This window comes from Vombatus ursinus, unplaced genomic scaffold (assembly GCF_900497805.2).
Source record: "Vombatus ursinus unplaced genomic scaffold, bare-nosed wombat genome assembly UNPS02004241.1, whole genome shotgun sequence".
Classification (NCBI taxonomy): domain Eukaryota; kingdom Metazoa; phylum Chordata; class Mammalia; order Diprotodontia; family Vombatidae; genus Vombatus; species Vombatus ursinus.
Genome location: NW_020944019.1, coordinates 200,122 through 217,814, shown reverse-complemented (window position 1 = coordinate 217,814; position 17,693 = coordinate 200,122). Strand labels below are relative to the sequence as shown.

General features: G+C 43.9%; 1 long non-coding RNA gene across 1 annotated transcript in view; it reads right to left on the bottom strand.

The window, feature by feature from the left end:
* The window catches only part of LOC114054103, an 18,840-nt gene extending 1,548 nt beyond the window's left edge, over window positions 1-17,292 (bottom strand). The window contains exon 1 of the long non-coding RNA XR_003570435.1: window positions 17,051-17,292. This is a non-coding gene — a long non-coding RNA (uncharacterized LOC114054103). The remainder of the gene's footprint in view (window positions 1-17,050) is intronic.
* Between the last annotated feature and the right edge of the window lie 401 nt (window positions 17,293-17,693).

Below are 17,693 nucleotides of genomic sequence, written 5' to 3'. Positions count from 1 at the left end.
AGACAGTTAAGAGAATTTGCACGATGGCTCCATTAAGCCTACTGCCCAGGGTGGTCAGAACTCTCTCAGATGAAGAAATTAAAGCCATCTATAGTCATATGAAAAAATGCTCTAAATTGCTATTGATTAGAGAAATGCAAATCAAAACAACTCTGAGGTACCACATCACACCCATCAGATTGGCCAAGATGACAAAACAGGAAAATGATAAATGTTGGAGAAGATGTGGGAAAATTGGAACACTAATGCCTTGTTGGTGGAGTTGTGAAATGATTCAACCATTTTAGAGAGCAATTTGGAGCTATGCCCAAAGGGTTGTCAAAATGTGCATACCCTTTGACCCAGCAATAGCACTTCTAGGGCTGTATCCCAAAGAGATCATACAAATGGGAAAAGGACCCACATGTACAAAAATATTCATAGCAGCTCTTTTTGTGGTGGCAAAGAATTGGAAATTGAGAGGATGCCCATCCATTGGAGAATGGTTGAGCAAGTTGTGGTATATGAATGTAATGGAACACTATTGTGCTATAAGAAATGATGAACAGGCTGACTTCAGAAAAACCTGGAAAGACTTGTATAGTCTGATGCTGAGTGAAGTGAGCAGAATCAAGAGAACGTTGTACATTCCCTAAGCCTTAAGGCCCTTCTGACTCTGAAAGATGAAATAATGGGCAACCTCCAAAGTAGCTCCCTACTACTAGGCTTGCCTAAAATTTGGGGGGTGGGGGTGGGCAACAGACTCTCAGGCTTGGAAAGTGGAGTGATGGGCCATTAGGAGAGGAAAAGCGCATGACCTGAGTGGTCTACACTCTCACCTTGGTGAAGACATGGTAGATACAAGGGGATATCACTTCCTTTGTCAGTATTCAACAACTTACAAGGCCTCTGGGGCTACTGTTGGCAAGGGCGGACTAGTGCTATCAGTGTGGTTCCTCGCTGCCTTGGACAGCAGAGATGGGCTGTGCCCAGGCTGGCATCTGAGTCCCTAGTGGAGCCCCTTGTCATCACTGGCATCCGTCTAGCCTATCTTATGCTCCAGTGGCTCAATGATTTGACAATTTTTAAAGAAAGGTTAGGGGCTCAGATTCTTAAAATCTAGCCAATAGCTCACTAATGTTCAGATTCCTTAAGAGTCTGGCCAATATAACGGATGTTCTAATAAACCTTGTCTTTGGCTGGGAAAAAAAAAGAGAGAATGGTTAGGGAGAAGACCTCTTCTTGTTTTTTGGATAGCGGATCAGCTCCAGGACACAAGACAGAATTGGTGGGAAAAGTGGCCATGCCACCACTGCCTTTCACCACTGGGTTTAATTGATCCAGACCAAAAGGTACCCTGGAAAACTTGTAAGACATGGAGTCACCCTCCTGCCAGTCTGTATTTGCCCCAAGAGAGCTGAGCTGAGCCTCAGCCTTGAGTCTTGAGTGCCCTGGCCCAGCTGCCAGCTTACTGAGCACAGAAATAATGATGTCACATCTGGGGCTGCCTTCCTGAGCAGCCACTTGGAGCAACCTTTTGCCCCCAACATTCATACCCTCCCTTGGGTCATCAGCAAGAAAAGAGAGAACGCGCCTTTCTCCAAGAGAACATCCTTCATTCTGCAAGAACATTTCTTTTCCTCCCCAAGAGAACATCTCTCTCTCCCCAAGCCAGGGCAAGGACCTCAGAACACACACACACACACACACACACACACACACACACACACACACACACCCCTCCTCCTCCTCCTCCTCCTCCTCCCCCCACTAAGACCCACTTACTTTGAACTGGTACTACTGCCAGACCCTGAAGGCAGGGAGGCCTCAGAGGTCAGAGGACTCTGAAAAGTGGTCACTGAGGAATCATAGGAGATAGACCAATTGGAGAAAAGGCTGTATTTCATCATAGGTTCCCCAGGTGATGAGGGGAGAAAAGGAGAGCTGAACTGCACCTTGATGGGAAAGAAACTGGAGGACAAAACAAATGAAAACAAAATGACCAAATGTAAAGTCCCATTAGAAAGTCCACTTAAGCACTCCAAAGGCCACTACTTCCAGCAGAGGCAGTTCCTATTTGTTCTCGTGGAAGGGGATGGGACTCAAATGCTAGCTGGAGAGAAAAGACTTTGTCATTTAGAGAACCTATCCCCATATATCTGGCACAAAACTAACACTCTGAGGCACATTCCACACAGGTATATTTACTGGAAGGCACTTTCTGTGGTTAAGAAACCAATTCAAAGAAAATGGCCCTGGGACCTATCTAAGCATACCCCCATCATTTGGAAGTTGGGGGAACTCCATGTCGGCCTACATCCCATCTCTCCCTTCACATGCTCACTAGAAGCAAACGAACAGGGTCAGGTAGAGCCCTAGCTAGTAAGGGCTATGGGCTCACTAGTAACCTGTGTGCTTGGGGGGCAACTGAGTAGTACTCAACTGCTTTCTTGAACTGCTCAATTTTATCTTCTGTCCTAGACAAGACATTGAAATGCCATGAAAGGTAAGGACCCCAAACAGTTGGTTTCTCCAAATTATATCAGCATCTAAGTACTAAAGAAAATCTAGTGGAAAGGACAGACCCAAAGGTAGTTATAGGACCCTGAAGCACCCAAAGGAGATGTGGAAACCAAACAGTCACAAGAGATATCCTGGCCAATCATTCCACCATTAATCTGGCACAGGACTAGATGTGGGCCAGAAGAGAAAAAAAGCAAAGTTCTCAGCTAGTTAGAAATCACTTCAGGCACATGGGAATTCCTGAGGGGCTAAGCAGCCCTAGAGAAGGACAGGAAAAAAAGTCTCTGCTCCATCAAAGCTACTGGAGCACACAGAGGCCCAGATGCCATCATGACCTCCTCCTTATCCAAAATTCCCAACTTCATTAATTGGGGATAATTTTCCATCCACAAGGCTCAGGGGAGAGGAAACAACACAGCCAAAATTTCCTTCCCCACGCTGGAGAGAGGGAATTCCAGATCCAGGGATGGGACTCGGGGAAATAGTGCCATCACGTTCCTAACCCTAACCTTAGTTCAAATGCTGAACCTGGCCAACACCACTCAGCGGAAGCTCTGAGAGGGAGCAGGTCTAAGCCTTTGAAGACGAAGTGTCCTCTGGTGTCCAGTGGGGGTACTACAGCCTTCAAGAATGCTGTATGGCTCCCACCTCAAAGAGGAACCAACCACAACTCAGTGCACACTCTTTAATGGCTAATTAACATAGTGAAGGATGACCTCTAGGCAAGCTTAAGAGGTACAGCCCACTACTAACAAAAAACGAGTCCAATGAAATTGTATTCTTAGGATCCTAGGGGGATATCATAAACAGTTTTCACTGGTTATTAACGGAAGTCATGGTATGGATGATGGGAACTCAAGCTTTTGGCTGATGATTCAGAATTAGAGGGATCCTCCAGTTCAGAAAGAAAGAAAGAAAGAAGGAAAGAAAGAAAGAAAGAAAGAACAAGCCAATTAGAGCTATGATGACAACTCCCCAAATGCAGGTGTCACGTTTATAATGGAAACCACCTGTCAGAAATCTCTTTGGCAAAGGAATAAAACCAAAGAGATGCAGATACAGATACTGGAAAGCTGTCAAGAGGACAGGTCCAGCTGCCCCAGCCCCAGACCCACAGGAGCATGCAGCACATACTCAAGGCCACAGGCCTTTCAAGAACAAAGTAAACTGCAATGGAAGCCATGGTGAAGTACCTGTGACTTTGAAAACATCCTTGGCAATGACATCTAGGTTCGAAGGGGCTTTGATAGAACTGACACCATATCACAGTGGGGAAGAACCAACTGATGCACTTGAACCCAGAAAAAAATCAGAGAGGAACAGAGAGTCAGCGCTTATTAAGTATCTATTATATGCTAGGTCCTGGGGACACAGACAAAACTTGAAGCAGTTTCTGCTCTCAGAGTTTCCATTCTACTAGAAGCTGTTATTGTGGGCACAGGGACAAGGCAAACAGACAGGAGAAAGAAATTTATACCCAACAATTCTCTAGCGCTGGTAGCATTATAAACAAAGCCTTCAAGTCAAGTATGAAGGACCATAGAGAAATCAAGGTATCCCCAAACCAGAGCGAGCAGAATATGGGAGCAAATTACGTTCAGTGATGCTCCAAAAGACTCCAATGAGAAGCATCCAGTTCTTCATCTGGGAGAATGGGGTCAGCCGTAAGGTATACTTCCCAAGTATTGATAAATGTCTTCCCCAGACGTGGTTAATCGCAAAAGGGCAGGAACACTCATCTGAGGAGGACGTTCACCCTCTTCAGGGTCAGTCATTGGGACGCCTATTCAGAACCAACCACTGTTCCTAAGCCCAACCTGAAGATGTAAGAACAGATCAATCTCCAAAGAAAGACCCAATGAGCCTCAGACTGGCAAAAGCTGCCAGGCAGCCCTCAGTCAGAGCCACGGGAGCAAGTGGAACTATGTACTTGATAAATGAATACAAGTACAACTGTAAAAATCTTTCAAAGGAAACACAATAGACGGTCCTTTCTTTCAAAGTTCAGCCAGCCGCTTCAGAACCCTAAATGCGCTTCTATATTCTAAGGGCAGGCTAGCTAGCCTTCCCCCCACCATCAGGGTCTCCTTCCCCTTCACAGCATTGTACTTGGGATGTTTTCTGTGAGCTTCCAAAAAGACCCAGGGCTGCGCAAAGCTTACCTTTCTTGTCTCCATCATTGCTCCAAAAGCACTAGGGGGAAATGAAATGCCCGCTTCCTAGCATTGGCTTCAGGCCCAGCTGCTTGGCAACTGCCTGTCTGAGGAACTGAGGGGTGGTCAGAGTTTTGCCATTCCAGCTGAGTTTCAGTACATGCCAATGGTAATGAGAGGAGATGTAGAGAGCGCACTCTGAGTCATGGGCAAGGAATCCATTTGCCTGGAAGAATGCTACCACTTCCAGGCTCTGGGAGACACAGGAAGGTAGCTAGGCTTTAGTCTAAAGTCAGGCAGGTTAATGGCCCCACTTTACAGCTTGTTAGACAGTTGTTCTAAAGAGTAGGAAGAAAGGGAGTCTACCAGCACCACATCTCAAACTATACTCCCAAAGTTGTGTTCATCAAAATGATTTGGTACTGGCTAAAAAACAGGGAGGGAAGCTGAGCAGTGGAAGAGCTTAGGTATTTTAAGACCCAGATGCAACTGAACATGGTAGTAGTAGCCTAGGGTTTGATAAACCCAAGGATGTCAATTACTGCTGAAAGAACTCCTGTTTGACAAACTCTGTGGGGAAAACTGGAAAGAAGTCTGGTAGAAATTTGATTTAGAACAGCATTGCACACCATATGTCAAGATGGACTAAATGATAAGATAGCAAAAATCATATCATAAATTAAAGTCGAGTCAGCAAACATTAATCAGTCACCCACTATGTGCTAAGCACTAGGGAAGAGAAGTGAGGATACCTTTCATAACTACAGGCAGTGGAATACTCCTTGACCAAAGGCTGAGAAGTGATCATAAAAGACAAAATGGACAATTTTACTTACATGACATTAAATTTTTTTTTACAAAAACAAAACAAATGCAGTTAGAATGAGTAGAGAAAATCTTATCTGGAAATTTCTTAAAGGTCCACTAGCCAAGCTATATAGGGAATTAACACAAATATACAAGAATATGAGCCACTCCCCAATAGATAAATGGTCAAAGAAGATGATTATGTTGTCATTAGAAAAAGAGAGGCAAGTTATTTACAGTCATGTAAAAAATGCTTCTAATCACTAATAATAAGACTGTAGGTGCTGAATGAGACAAACATTCTTAGACATGACTGGTATATGAAGTTATCTTGCTTGATTGGATTGTACTGAATTGTTTCATTTATCAGAGGAAGAGTTATTGAGAGGGTAAGGTTAAATATGCTTTCTCTTCCCCCAAGCATATCAATTAAACATTTTAAAATTGTATAGGATGAGAGGGAAAGGCACCAACAACCTGGGCAATGTTAGTACTACTGTGTTCATTTTAAGAGGTACTTCGAAAAAAAAAAAAGAGAGTGGATCTATCCATGGTGGAGAAAGAAAAGAAAATGGGTTCAATATGATTTTGTTTGTGTGAGGCAATCAGGGTTAAGTGACATGGGTCACATAGCTAGGAAGTGTTAAGTATCTGAGGCCAGATCTGAACTCAGGTCCTCCTGACTCCAGAACCAGTGCTCTATCCACTGCGCCACCTAAATAAATTTTTAAACAAGGTTTTATTGCTACATCACCATAGTTATCCGAAGTATTCTTGCCCATCCCAAAGGGCCATCCCATGTAACAACAATATTTTTTAAGAGAGGGGAAAAAAACCAGCATGAATGATGAATATATTAGAAAAGTATGGCAATATGTGTGATGTCTAACACCTGTGGAACTCCTCTCTTCATGAAGGAGGAGGTTCATTTAAGTCATTCTTGATCTTTATCATTTTCTTACATTCACTTTGGGTTTTTTTGGTGTGTAGTTCTTTCCACTGACATCGTTGTAGTTACTGTATGTATTGTTTTCTTGCCTCTGCCAACTTTCCTCTGCATTAGTGCATGCTTCTCTGTATTCCCCATTCACATTTCTTACAACACAGTAATATTCTGTGACATCATGTATTTGTTTAACCCAATCAATTGGCATCTACTTTGTTCCAATTCTTTGCTATCACAAAAAGTGCTGCTATAACTATTCTGGTGTAATTGGGGACTTTCTTCTTATCAATAGCTTCCTAGGGGAATGAGCCCAGTAATGGAGTCTCTTGAGTCAAAGGGGATGGACATTTTAGGCACTTTGATTTGCATAATTCCAAGCTGCTGGAGGCAGCTAGGTGGTACAGTGGATAGAGCACGGCCCTGGAATCAGGAGGACCTGAGTTCAAATCTGGCCTCAGACACTTGATACTTACTAGCTGTGTGACTCTGGGCGAGTCACTTAACCCCAACTGCCTCGCAAAATAATAACAATAATAATAATTCCAAGTTGCTTTCCAAAATGCTTGTACCATTTTACAGCTCTACCAACAATGCCATCAGTGTACCTATCCTTTCACAACCCCTCCAGCATTGGCTATTGCTATTTTTTGGTCACCTTGGCCAATTTTCAGGATGTCAGGTAGAACCTCAGAGTGGTTTTGATCTGCATTTCTCTTCTTATTCATGATTTGGGGCATTCTTTCTTATGGTTGTGAAGATTTCTGTTCTTCCTTTGAGAACTGTTTGATCACTATCCTTTGATCACTTATCTATTAAGGACTGGCTATCAGTCCTATCTAGATGTAGTACTTGTTTTTATATCTTGGCTACAGAACCCTTATGAGAGAAATTTAATGCAAATTTTTTTCCCCCATTCCACCACTTCCCTTCTTATCCTTGGTGCATTGATGTTGTCTGTGCAGAGCCTTTTTAGTGTCAAGTTATCAAAGTTCTCTTTTATCTTTTGAAGCAGCCTCTATCTTGACTGGTTAAGAATATACTTCCTACCCAAAGCTGGGAGATGAAAGTTTAATAATTTTTTTTAAACAAAAACTATCATCTGCAGCAGAACCAGATTCTGCTTAGCTCTGATCTCCCAAAACTCAAGACCCTTCGACATGAAGGACAACCCTGCCCCTGGCTATATACAAATAAATCCAGTGATGAAGCCTGGTTGTCCCTTCTCACTGAGTAGATGGTATGTGAAACCCCTCAGCTCAGAAGGGGGACAACATCGGGAGTTTTTGGCCCAGAAAGCAATGACAGATCCTCTCATACCGGGCCATCCACAGTAGGTGCTGGCTATAAAGTCTTCCTAGATGCTATGGGTGCTACAATACATATAGCACTGTGCCCATTTTTGCCCCTTCTACTGTAGGAGTTCGTCCTCCACATTTCCCAACAACCCTGGGCTCTTGGTTGGCTGTGGGGTTTCACTTGGACTCTTGTTGGCCGAACACACTAGCCTTCTCTGGGCCTGACCTAGCCTAGTCCAACCTCTTAGGTCCTTAGAACCAAAATAACTTGGCTTATCCTTTAGCCAAGCTTAGGCCTCAGCTTCTCTATGGCCAAGGAGTACTGATGGGAGAGATCAGGGGGTGGGGAAGGTAGAGAAAGAGGAATTCTGAGGTTTAGTGTGCACTAATCTGGAAGCGAGATTATTTATCTTGGGCTTCCAGACTTGGGACTCGTTCACCTAAGGAGGAGAGACAAGAAGATTGAGAACTGAATCAAGAATCCAAAGAGATCAGGGTGACAAGCATTTGAGCCTTAAACACAATAATACAAAGTTGAAAAGTTGAGCAACCTGCCTACGACTCTGAATTACTGATTTTAGGGAAAAGGTGACTAACAACAAAAACAATAATAACAGAAGACATTTCTTACTTTTTTACTTATTTACTTATTTAATTTATAGTTTTCAACATTCACTTCCATAAGCTTTTGAGTTCTAAATTTTCTCCCCCTCCCTCCCCACCATAGGCTCTACATGTACATTCTTGTTAAACATATTTTCACATTAGTCATGTTGTAAAGAAGAATTAGAACCAATAAGAGGAACCACGAGAAAGAAGAAATAAAACAAAACAAAAAAAGACAGCAAATAGTATGCTTCAATCTGCATTCAAACTCCATAGTTCTTTCCATGGATGTGGACAGCATTTTCCATCATGGGGCCTCTGGAGATGTTTCAGATCCTTGCATTGCTGAGAAGGGCTAGGTCTATCAACGTTAGTCATCGCACAACGTGGCTGTTACTGTGTACAATGTTCTTCTGGTTCTGCTCACTTCACTCAGCATCAGTCCATACAAGTCTTTCCAGGTTTTTCTGAAGTCTGCCTGCTATCACATTCATATACCACAACTTTTTCAGCCATTCTCCAATGGATGGACATCCCCTCAATTTCCAATTCTTGGCCACCACAAAAAGAGCTGCTATAAATATTTTTGTACACGTGGGTCCTCTTCCCATTTTTATGATGTCTTTGGGATACAGCCCTAGAAGTGCTATTGCTGAGTCAAAGGGTATGCACAGTTTTATAGCCCTTTGGGCATAGTTCCAAATTGCTCTCCAGAATGGTTGGATCATTTCACAACTCCACCAACAATGCATTAGTGTTCCAATTTTCCCACGTCTTCTCCAACATTTATATCATTTTCCTGTTTTGTCATGTTGGCCAATCTGATAGGTGTGATGTGGTACCTCAGAGTTGTTTTGATTTGCATTTCTCTAATCAATAGTGATTTAGAGAATTTTTTCATATGACTAGAGATAGCTTTAATTTCTTCATCTGAAAACTGCCTGTTCGTATCCTTTGACCATTTATCAACTGGGGAATGACTTGTATTCTTACAAATTTGACTCAGTTCTCTCTATATTTTAGAAAAGAGGCCTTTATCAAAGACACTGACTGTAAAAATTGTTTCCCAGCTTTCTGCTTCCCTTCTAACCTTGGTTGCATTGACTTTGTTTATGCGAAAACTTCAATTTAATGTAATCAAAATTATCCATTTGGCTTTTCATAATGTACTCTATCTCTTGTTTGGTCACAAATTCTTCCATTCTTCATAAGAGAATAAGAATGAGATAAGAATATAAGAATGAGAGGTAAACTATTTCTTGTTCTCCTACTTTACTTATAGTATCTGCCTTTATATCTAAATGGTGTACCCGTTTAGACTTTATTTTGGTATAGGTATTGATTTTATTTGGTAAGATGTTGGTCTATGCCTAGTTTCTGCCATACTCTTTTCCAGTTTTCCCAGCAGTTTCTGTTAAATAGTGAGTTCTTGTCCCACAAGCTGGGGTCTTTGGGTTTATCAAACAGTAGATTACTATAGTCATTGACTACTGTGTCTTGCATACCTAACCTATTCCACTGATCCACCACTCTGTTTCTTAGCCACTTTTGATGATGCTGCTTTGTAACACAATTTAAGATCTGGTATGGCTGGGCTACCTTCCCTTGTATTTCTTTTCATTAGTTCCCTTGATATTCTGGACCTTTCGTTCTTCCAGATGAATCTTGTTATCATTTTTTCTAACTCTATAAAATAATTTTTGGTAGTTTGATTGGTACGGCACTGAATAAGTAAATGAATTTAGGTAGAATTGTCATTTTTATTATATTATCTTGGCCTACCCATGAGCAACTGATGTTTTTCCGATTATTTGGATCTGACTTTATTTGTGTGAAAAGTGTTTCGTAATTGTGTTCCTACAGTTCCTGGGTTTCTCTTGGCAGGCAGACTCCCAAATATTTTATAGTATCTACAGTAACTTTAAATGCAATTTCTCTATCTATCTCTGGTTGTTGAGCTTTGTTGGTAATACACAGAAATGCAGATGATTTATGTGGGTTTATAACAGTAGACATTTCTACAGCACTTTAAGGTTTGCAAAAAGATACACACGTTACCTCATTGGATCCTCACAACAACTCTGGGAGGTAGGGGCTATTATTATCCCCATTTTACAAATGAGGAAACTGAGGCAGGCAAAGAGGTGAAGTGACTTGCTCAGGGTCAAACAGCTAGTAAGTGACTGAGGCTGGATGCAAACCTTTCTATTCACTGTGCAACTCTGAGCAAAGTTCAATGGCATTCTCCTACCACAATTTAAAGAAAGGAGACCCTAGAACTAGCAGTTTTAAAGGCGAGCCTAGAAACAGAAGTCTCAGAGATTTACCTAGAAAAACCAACTGTGAATTGTAAAGACCCAACATTACCGACCCAATGGTTCTCTCTCCTGGGCACTCTAAATTAGACTCCTTGTCACAGCCAGCAAAGCATTACAACCCAATGGTAGAAGGTGCCTTCCCAAATACAATCACACACTGGGGCTACTTAGGGTGAAAGAAGAGTCTCACGTTCACCTGCCCCCACTCGGGGTGCTGGAAGCAAGAGTGTGGCTTCTTTGGGGCATTTTCCTGGACTGTCCAGCTCCAGGTACTGAGCATCTTGGGAAAGCCAAGAAGGGTTGCCTGGAAGCCAGTCAATTATCTCACCAAAGACATGACAGTGAAGTTGACCCCAACTCCAGGAGGAGAGCAGCAAAGGGAGCTCTGTCTAGCTTGTTCTGGGAACGAGGAGAGAAGCAGGGCATCCCATGTCACCCTCTCTGAATTAGGGTCAGGTCACCTGGCCTAGAGTCTGGACTCCTGCTACTCCGGAGACCTTGGACTCAGTGTGAAGGGAGATCAAAATGGAAAACCCAGTTGCTGCCCTAAAGGAGTTTACAAAGAGGGAAGGGGTGAAGGAAAGGACATTGAAGTCATGCCTACTAGGTTCCAGGTACTGGGCAAAGAGCTTTTGACAAAAATAATCTCATTTGAAAGGTGACACATAGAGAAATAAGTGGGCCAAAGCATTGACATGTTGGAGGCCAAGGAGAACAGAGGCCTCTAGGGATATCTGAGGAAGCAGGAGAAGTCAGAGAAGGGCTCTAACCCAAACTCTGGGCCCAGATCTCACCCCATGAGTATCCCAACAGAGGAGCCGAGGGGCCCTGAATGCTAAGCTAAGGAGTTGGGAGTTTTCCTCGAGGTCATTAGGAAGACAATCATTTTAAGGAAAGAGTAACACGATGGGACCTTGGCATTAGGAAAGTGATTTGGTGCTCTTGCCTTCTCTTGACCCTGCTTTAACATAGGGTTAATAACCCTCACCTACCCACCTCTCAGGGTTATCGTGAGGAGCATGAAATTAAGTCCAAGGTCAAGTGTTTTGGTACTGTTACTAAGCAGAAAAGATCCTTATCAATGGGTTGCTAGAAGATGAGGCCAAAACGCAAGAGAGTAGCACCACAAGCAAATTCGCACGTCTCTTACTTTCATGGGAAGAGGTCCCCTCTTCTCATCCCGCCCCCCACCTCCAAACTAGGACTCCCATGGGTTTGGGCTCTACAGATTCTGGAAGGTCACCTAGGCCAACCCATATGTGAAAAGGCCTCCCCATCAGATTCTACCCAGTCACACACTTGGGTACAGTGCACATTAGCCTCTTTGCAATCACCATCCTACAATCTGTCCCACAACACAGCCCCACCCAATCCTTCTCACTTGATTGTTCTTTTATAGAGAGCTCTCCTGGCCCTCTGAGTCTTTCCTCCTCCAAACTAAACTTAAGTGGTGTCCACTAATTCTCACATGACTTGAGATTCCAGACCCTTCATCCTCCTTTGGGCACTCTCCACTTTAAACTGAGGAACTCAGAGGAAAGTGACACTATGCCTCCTTATTCCAGAAAACTTTTCTAGAAGCCTAAAATCAGAGTCGCTTTTCTGGCTGCCCCATAATTGAGTTTGATGTCCACTCAAGCCCTTTGAACCCCATTTATTTTTTTTTTTTACTTTTTTTTTCATTTTTAAGGCAATTGGGGTTAAGTGACTTGCCCAGGGTCACACAGCTAGTAAGTGTCAAATGCTTGGTCTGAGGCCGGATTTGAACTCAGGTCCTCCTGACTTCAGGGCCGGTGCTCTATACACTGCACCACCTAGCTGCCCCCTTGAACCCCATTTAAAACAACAGCTGCCTACCCAGCTTATACTTGGGAGGTTGATTGTTTTCTGAACCCAAGTGTAAGACTTAGCATTTTTCTCGACTTTGATTGCATTTCATCTCATTAGATTTAGCTCAATGCTCTAGCCTAACTCTAAACTTCTAACCCTAACCCTAAATGCTCTAGCCTAACAAAACCCTCTTGGATCCTGACTCTACCTCCCAGTGGGTTGGCTCTCTCTTCCAGTTTGGTATCATCTGCAAATTGGATGAGCAGACCATTGATACCTTTATCCAAGTCACTGAGAAAAAAATGTTAGCACAGTGCTGACCATGGGAAACCATGAACAACTTTGTTAGCTCCCGAACCCCAGCTCTCCAGAGATAGGACGATGCCACAATCTCCACAACGATCAGATCCCAGGAATCAAAGTCAAGTTCCCTGGCCTGCCCCCGCAGATTCTCTTCTCCCCTGTTTATTTGCCCTTCTTCAGTTTTTTAGCACCTCCAGGGCTTTCTCCGAGATTCAGATAGAGTTCATCTAGGCAGGCCAGTTGACCTTTATTCATCAAAGGCATTTCTATTTCCAGTGCAAAGGTCAGTGCCCTTGGCAGAGAAAACAGAAGCTGCTCTGTTTTCTCTCTGGGGTCAGTTATCCCAGTCCCATCAAAAGTCCTCTCTCCAATTTGACTCAAGATAGCTGGAAACAAACCTCCCATGAGCACCGGTCTAGTGTTCCTTGGAGTCTCAGCTCATTCAGAGGTTGTAGAGAAGCTTCCCAGTAATCTTAAGAGTCAACCTGTGTTTCCTTTTCTGCAGATTTCTTTTTAAAATCAAAACTGCAGAAAAACCTAGAAAGGCCCATCTGACCTGATGGAAAGTGAAATGAGCAGAACCAGAACACTGTGCTCAGTAACGGCAATATTGGATGATGATCAACTGCGAAAAACCTCCCCTATTCTAAGCAAGACAATGATCCAAGCCAATCCCAAAGGATTCGTGATGAAAAATGCTCTCCACCTCCAGAGAGAGAGAACTTATGAACCCCAAGTGCAGACTGAAGCAGATTCTTCCCCTTTTTTATTTTTTTTTGTTCCTCCCCCCCAAAATCTAGGAGTAATGCAAAACTATGTGTAATGGGTATCTTATTACATGTCTTCTCAATGGGTGGGGGGGGGGAGGGAGGGAGAGGATTTGGAACTGAAAATGAAAAATCAAGTAAAAAAAAAAATCAAATCAGAACTGGTCAGTGAGTGCCTTGTGCATCTTCAGCTATCTATTCCAAGGACTCAAAATTTTTCTTCCACACTAACCCTAATTTCTTGGAACCTCTCCAAAACTAGGTCACTCCTCACCATGTCATTCTTTGGCTCAGTGATACTGGTTTCTTGGCTGTCCCAGACCCTCCATGTCTCAGCTCTGGGCATTTCCCTGGCTGTCCCCCAAGCCTGGAATTCACTCCTTCTTCATCTTTGTCTCCCGGCTTCCTTCAGGTTTCAACTAAAATCCCACCTTCGACAGGAGGCCTTTCCTAAGGCCTTCCCTCTGGCCATTACTGCCTCTCTGTAGCTTGTTGTACAGAGTTGTTTTTGTGTCCTTTAAACTCTGCACTCCTTAGAAACGGAGCCTGTCGGGGCACAGCCAAGATGGCAGAGTGAAAGCAGTGACTTGCTTGAGCTCTCCCCCAAACCCCTCCAAATACCTCTAAAAAATGATTCTAAACAAATTCTAAAGCGGCAGAAACCACAAAAAGACAGAGGGAAACACATTTCCAGCCCAAGACAACCTGGATGATTGATCCAAAAGGTATATCGCCCCGGACTGGGAGAGGAAAGCAGTGCAGCGTGGGCACCCAGGCCACAACGAACCCGGAGCAGGCCTTAGAGGACTGAATGTCGGGCAGCTGTGGTGGTTTCCAGACTTCTCAACCCACGAACGCCAAAGACAACTTAGGAGGTCGGTGGGAAAAGTCTGTTTTTGCCATGGTGAGAGAGAGAAGCTAGGTCTCAGCCCTACTTCCCAAGCTTGGCCCGGGGCGGCGGCTGCCTTCTGAGCTTTCGGGCCACAGACTGAGGGGGAATCGAGTGGCTGATCACAAGGGGATGGCAGGAATCTCTTGCTATGCCTGTGCTTGAATCACAGTTCTGAGTGACGGTCCTAGGGCTAGGAGGAGTGCTGGCGTGGTGGAGCTTGTAGTGACTGTGGAGAGGAAATCCTCCTCACAGTTCCAAGACAGAAAAGAGTGCTTGTGGTCACTCAAAGACCAGAGCACAGGCCAGGAAAGGAGTTAACACCTGGCCCTTGAACGTACCACCTTGGAAGAACTGAAAACTTACAGGTCCCTAGAAGTATCTCTGAAAACAGCTGCACAAACCCCTGAAGCTTGGGATAGTACATTCTCCACAATGGAAATAGACCCCTACCTTAATAAAAAGTTTATAACTGAAGTAATTGGCTGAGATCATGAGCAAATATCCCCAAAAGTGTCAAACCATGGAATTTTTTTTTGGTAACAAAGAAGATCAAAACCTACAACCAGAAGAAGACAACAAAGTCAAAACTCCTATATTCAAAGCCTCCAAGAAAAATATGAATCAGTCAACTGGCCTTGGAAGAGCTCAAAAAGGATTTTGAGAAGCAAGTAAGAGAAGCAGAGAAAAAACTGGGAAGAGAAATGAGAGTGATGCAAGAAAGTCATGAAAAACAAGTCAACAGCTTGCTAAAGGAGACCCAAAAAAATACTGAAGAAAACAACACCTTAAAAAATAGACTATCCCAAATGGCAAAAGAGGTCCAAAAAGCCAATGAGGAGAAGAATGCCCTAAAAAGCAAAACTGGCCAAATGGAAAAGGAAGTCCAAAAGCTTACTGAAGAAAATACTTCCTTAAAAATTAGAATAGAGCAATTGGAAGCTAGTGACTTTATGAGAAATCAAGACACCGTAAAACAAATCCAAAAGAATGAAAAAATGGAAAACAATGCGAAATATCTCACGGGAAAAACAACAGACCTGGAAAATAGACCCAGGAGAGAGAATTTAAAAATTGTTGGACTATCTGAAAGCCATGATCAAAAAAAGAGCCTAGACATCATCTTTCAAGAAATTATCAAGGAAAACTGTCCTGATATTTTAGAACCAGAGGACAAAATAGAAATTGAAAGAATCCACTGATCACCTACTGAAAGAGATCCCCGAAGGAAAACTCCTAGGAATATTGTAGCCAAATTCCAGAATTCCCAGGTCAAGGAGAAAATATTGCAAGCAGTCAGAAAGAAACAAATTCAAGTATTGTGGAAACACAATCAGGATAACACAAGATCTAGCAGCTTCTACATTAAGGGACCACAGGGCTTAGAATATGATATTCTGGAGGGCAAAGGAGATAGGATTACAACCAAGAATCACCTACCCAGCAAAACTGAATATAATCCTTCAAGGGAAAAAATGGAAATTCAGTGAAATAGGGGACTTTCAAGCATCCTTGATGAAAAGACCAGAGCTGAATAGAAAATTTGACTTTCAAATACAAGACTCAAGAGAAACATGAAGAGGTAAACAGGAAAGAGAAATCATAAGGGACTTATTAAGGTTGAACTGTTTATATTCCTGCATGGGAAGATGATATTTGTAACTCATGAGACCTTTGTCAGTATTAGGGTAGTTGGAGGGAAAAAAATTATATATATATATATATAGATAGATATATAGATATAGATATAGATAGTTAGAGGGCACAGGGTGAGTTGAAGATGAAGGGGTCATATCTGAAGAATAAAATTAAGGGGTGAGAGAGGATTATACTGAGAGAAGGAAAAAGGGAGAGGTAGAACGGGGTAAATTATCTCACAAAAAAAAACAGAAAAGAAAAAACTCTTACAGTGGAGGGGCAAAAGGGGAAGGTGAGAGGGAATCAGTGAATCTTATTCTCATAGGATTTGGCTGAAGGAGGGAATAACATACACACTCAATTGGGTATGGAAATCTGTGTTACCCTACAGGAAAATAGGGGGAGAAGAGGACAAGAGAGCAAGGGGATGATAGAGGGGAGGGCAGATTAGGAGAGGGGGTAATCAGAAGCAAACACTTCTGAGGAGGGACAGGGTCAAAAGAAAGAATAGAATAAATGGGGGGGGTGGGACAGGATGAAGGGAAATAAGAGTTAGTTTTTCACAACATGGCTAGTATGGAAGTGTTTTGCGTAACTGCACATGTATAACCTACATTGAGTTGCTTGCCTTTTCAATGAAGGTGGGTGGGGAGGGAGGAAGGGAGAAAATTTGGAACTCAGAGTTTTAAAAACTTATGTTTTAAAAAAAATGTTTTCACATGCAACTGGGAAATAAGAAAGACAGGAAATGGGGTACAGAAATCTAACCTGCCCTACAGGAAAATCAAAGGGGAAGGGGATAAGAGAAGGGGGGGAGATAGAAGGGAGGGCAGACTAGGGGAAGGGGTACTCAGAATGCATGCCATCTTGGGTGTGGGGGAGGGGCGAGACGGGGTGAAAATTTGGAACTTAAATCTTGTGGAAGCAAATGTTGAAAACTGAAAATAAATGAATTTTTAAAAAACATTTAAAAAGACAATTAAAAAAAGGCACAACCTGTCTTTTGCCTTTCTTTGTGGCCTCAGCGCTTATCAGAGTGCTAAGCATGGAGCAGGCTCTTGAGAAATGCCCGGTGACATGACAGAATGGAGGCGTCACCGAAGATGCTTCACTGGGAGCAGGGACACAGGTCACTTTGGACAACAGCAACGTGGCAGCTGTTTGGAAGACGAATCCGACGAGGGAGCAGACGTGAGGCACACACGCCGGCGAGGGGCCTACTGCTCCCGCCGGGGCCCTGACTGTGGACACGGGTGAGAACGGGCAACTGGCGCGGACGCGGGGAGGACGAGGAGTTCCCATCTCACCGGCTGGCGCACCTTGACCCGGAAGCGAACGCAGCGACGGAGGCAGGCGGGCGGAGCCGGGCCGGCCCCACTCTCCGCCCAGGCCGCCCGGCGGCCACGTGGCCCCGCCTGGCGCTCCACCGGCCCGCGTCTGCCCCGCCCCCTCCCGGCCCCGGCCCCGGCCCTCCCGGCCCCGCCCCTCGCCTCCCAGGGAGCGGCCGCGCGGCCCGGGCGCAGCGGCCGAGGGCGGGGTGCACGAGAGCGTAGGAGACCCCCCCCCAACTGAGGAGGGGGGAGGAGAAGGGTGCACCTCCAGGGGGAGGTGCGGATCCCACGGGGACCGCCGCGTGCGC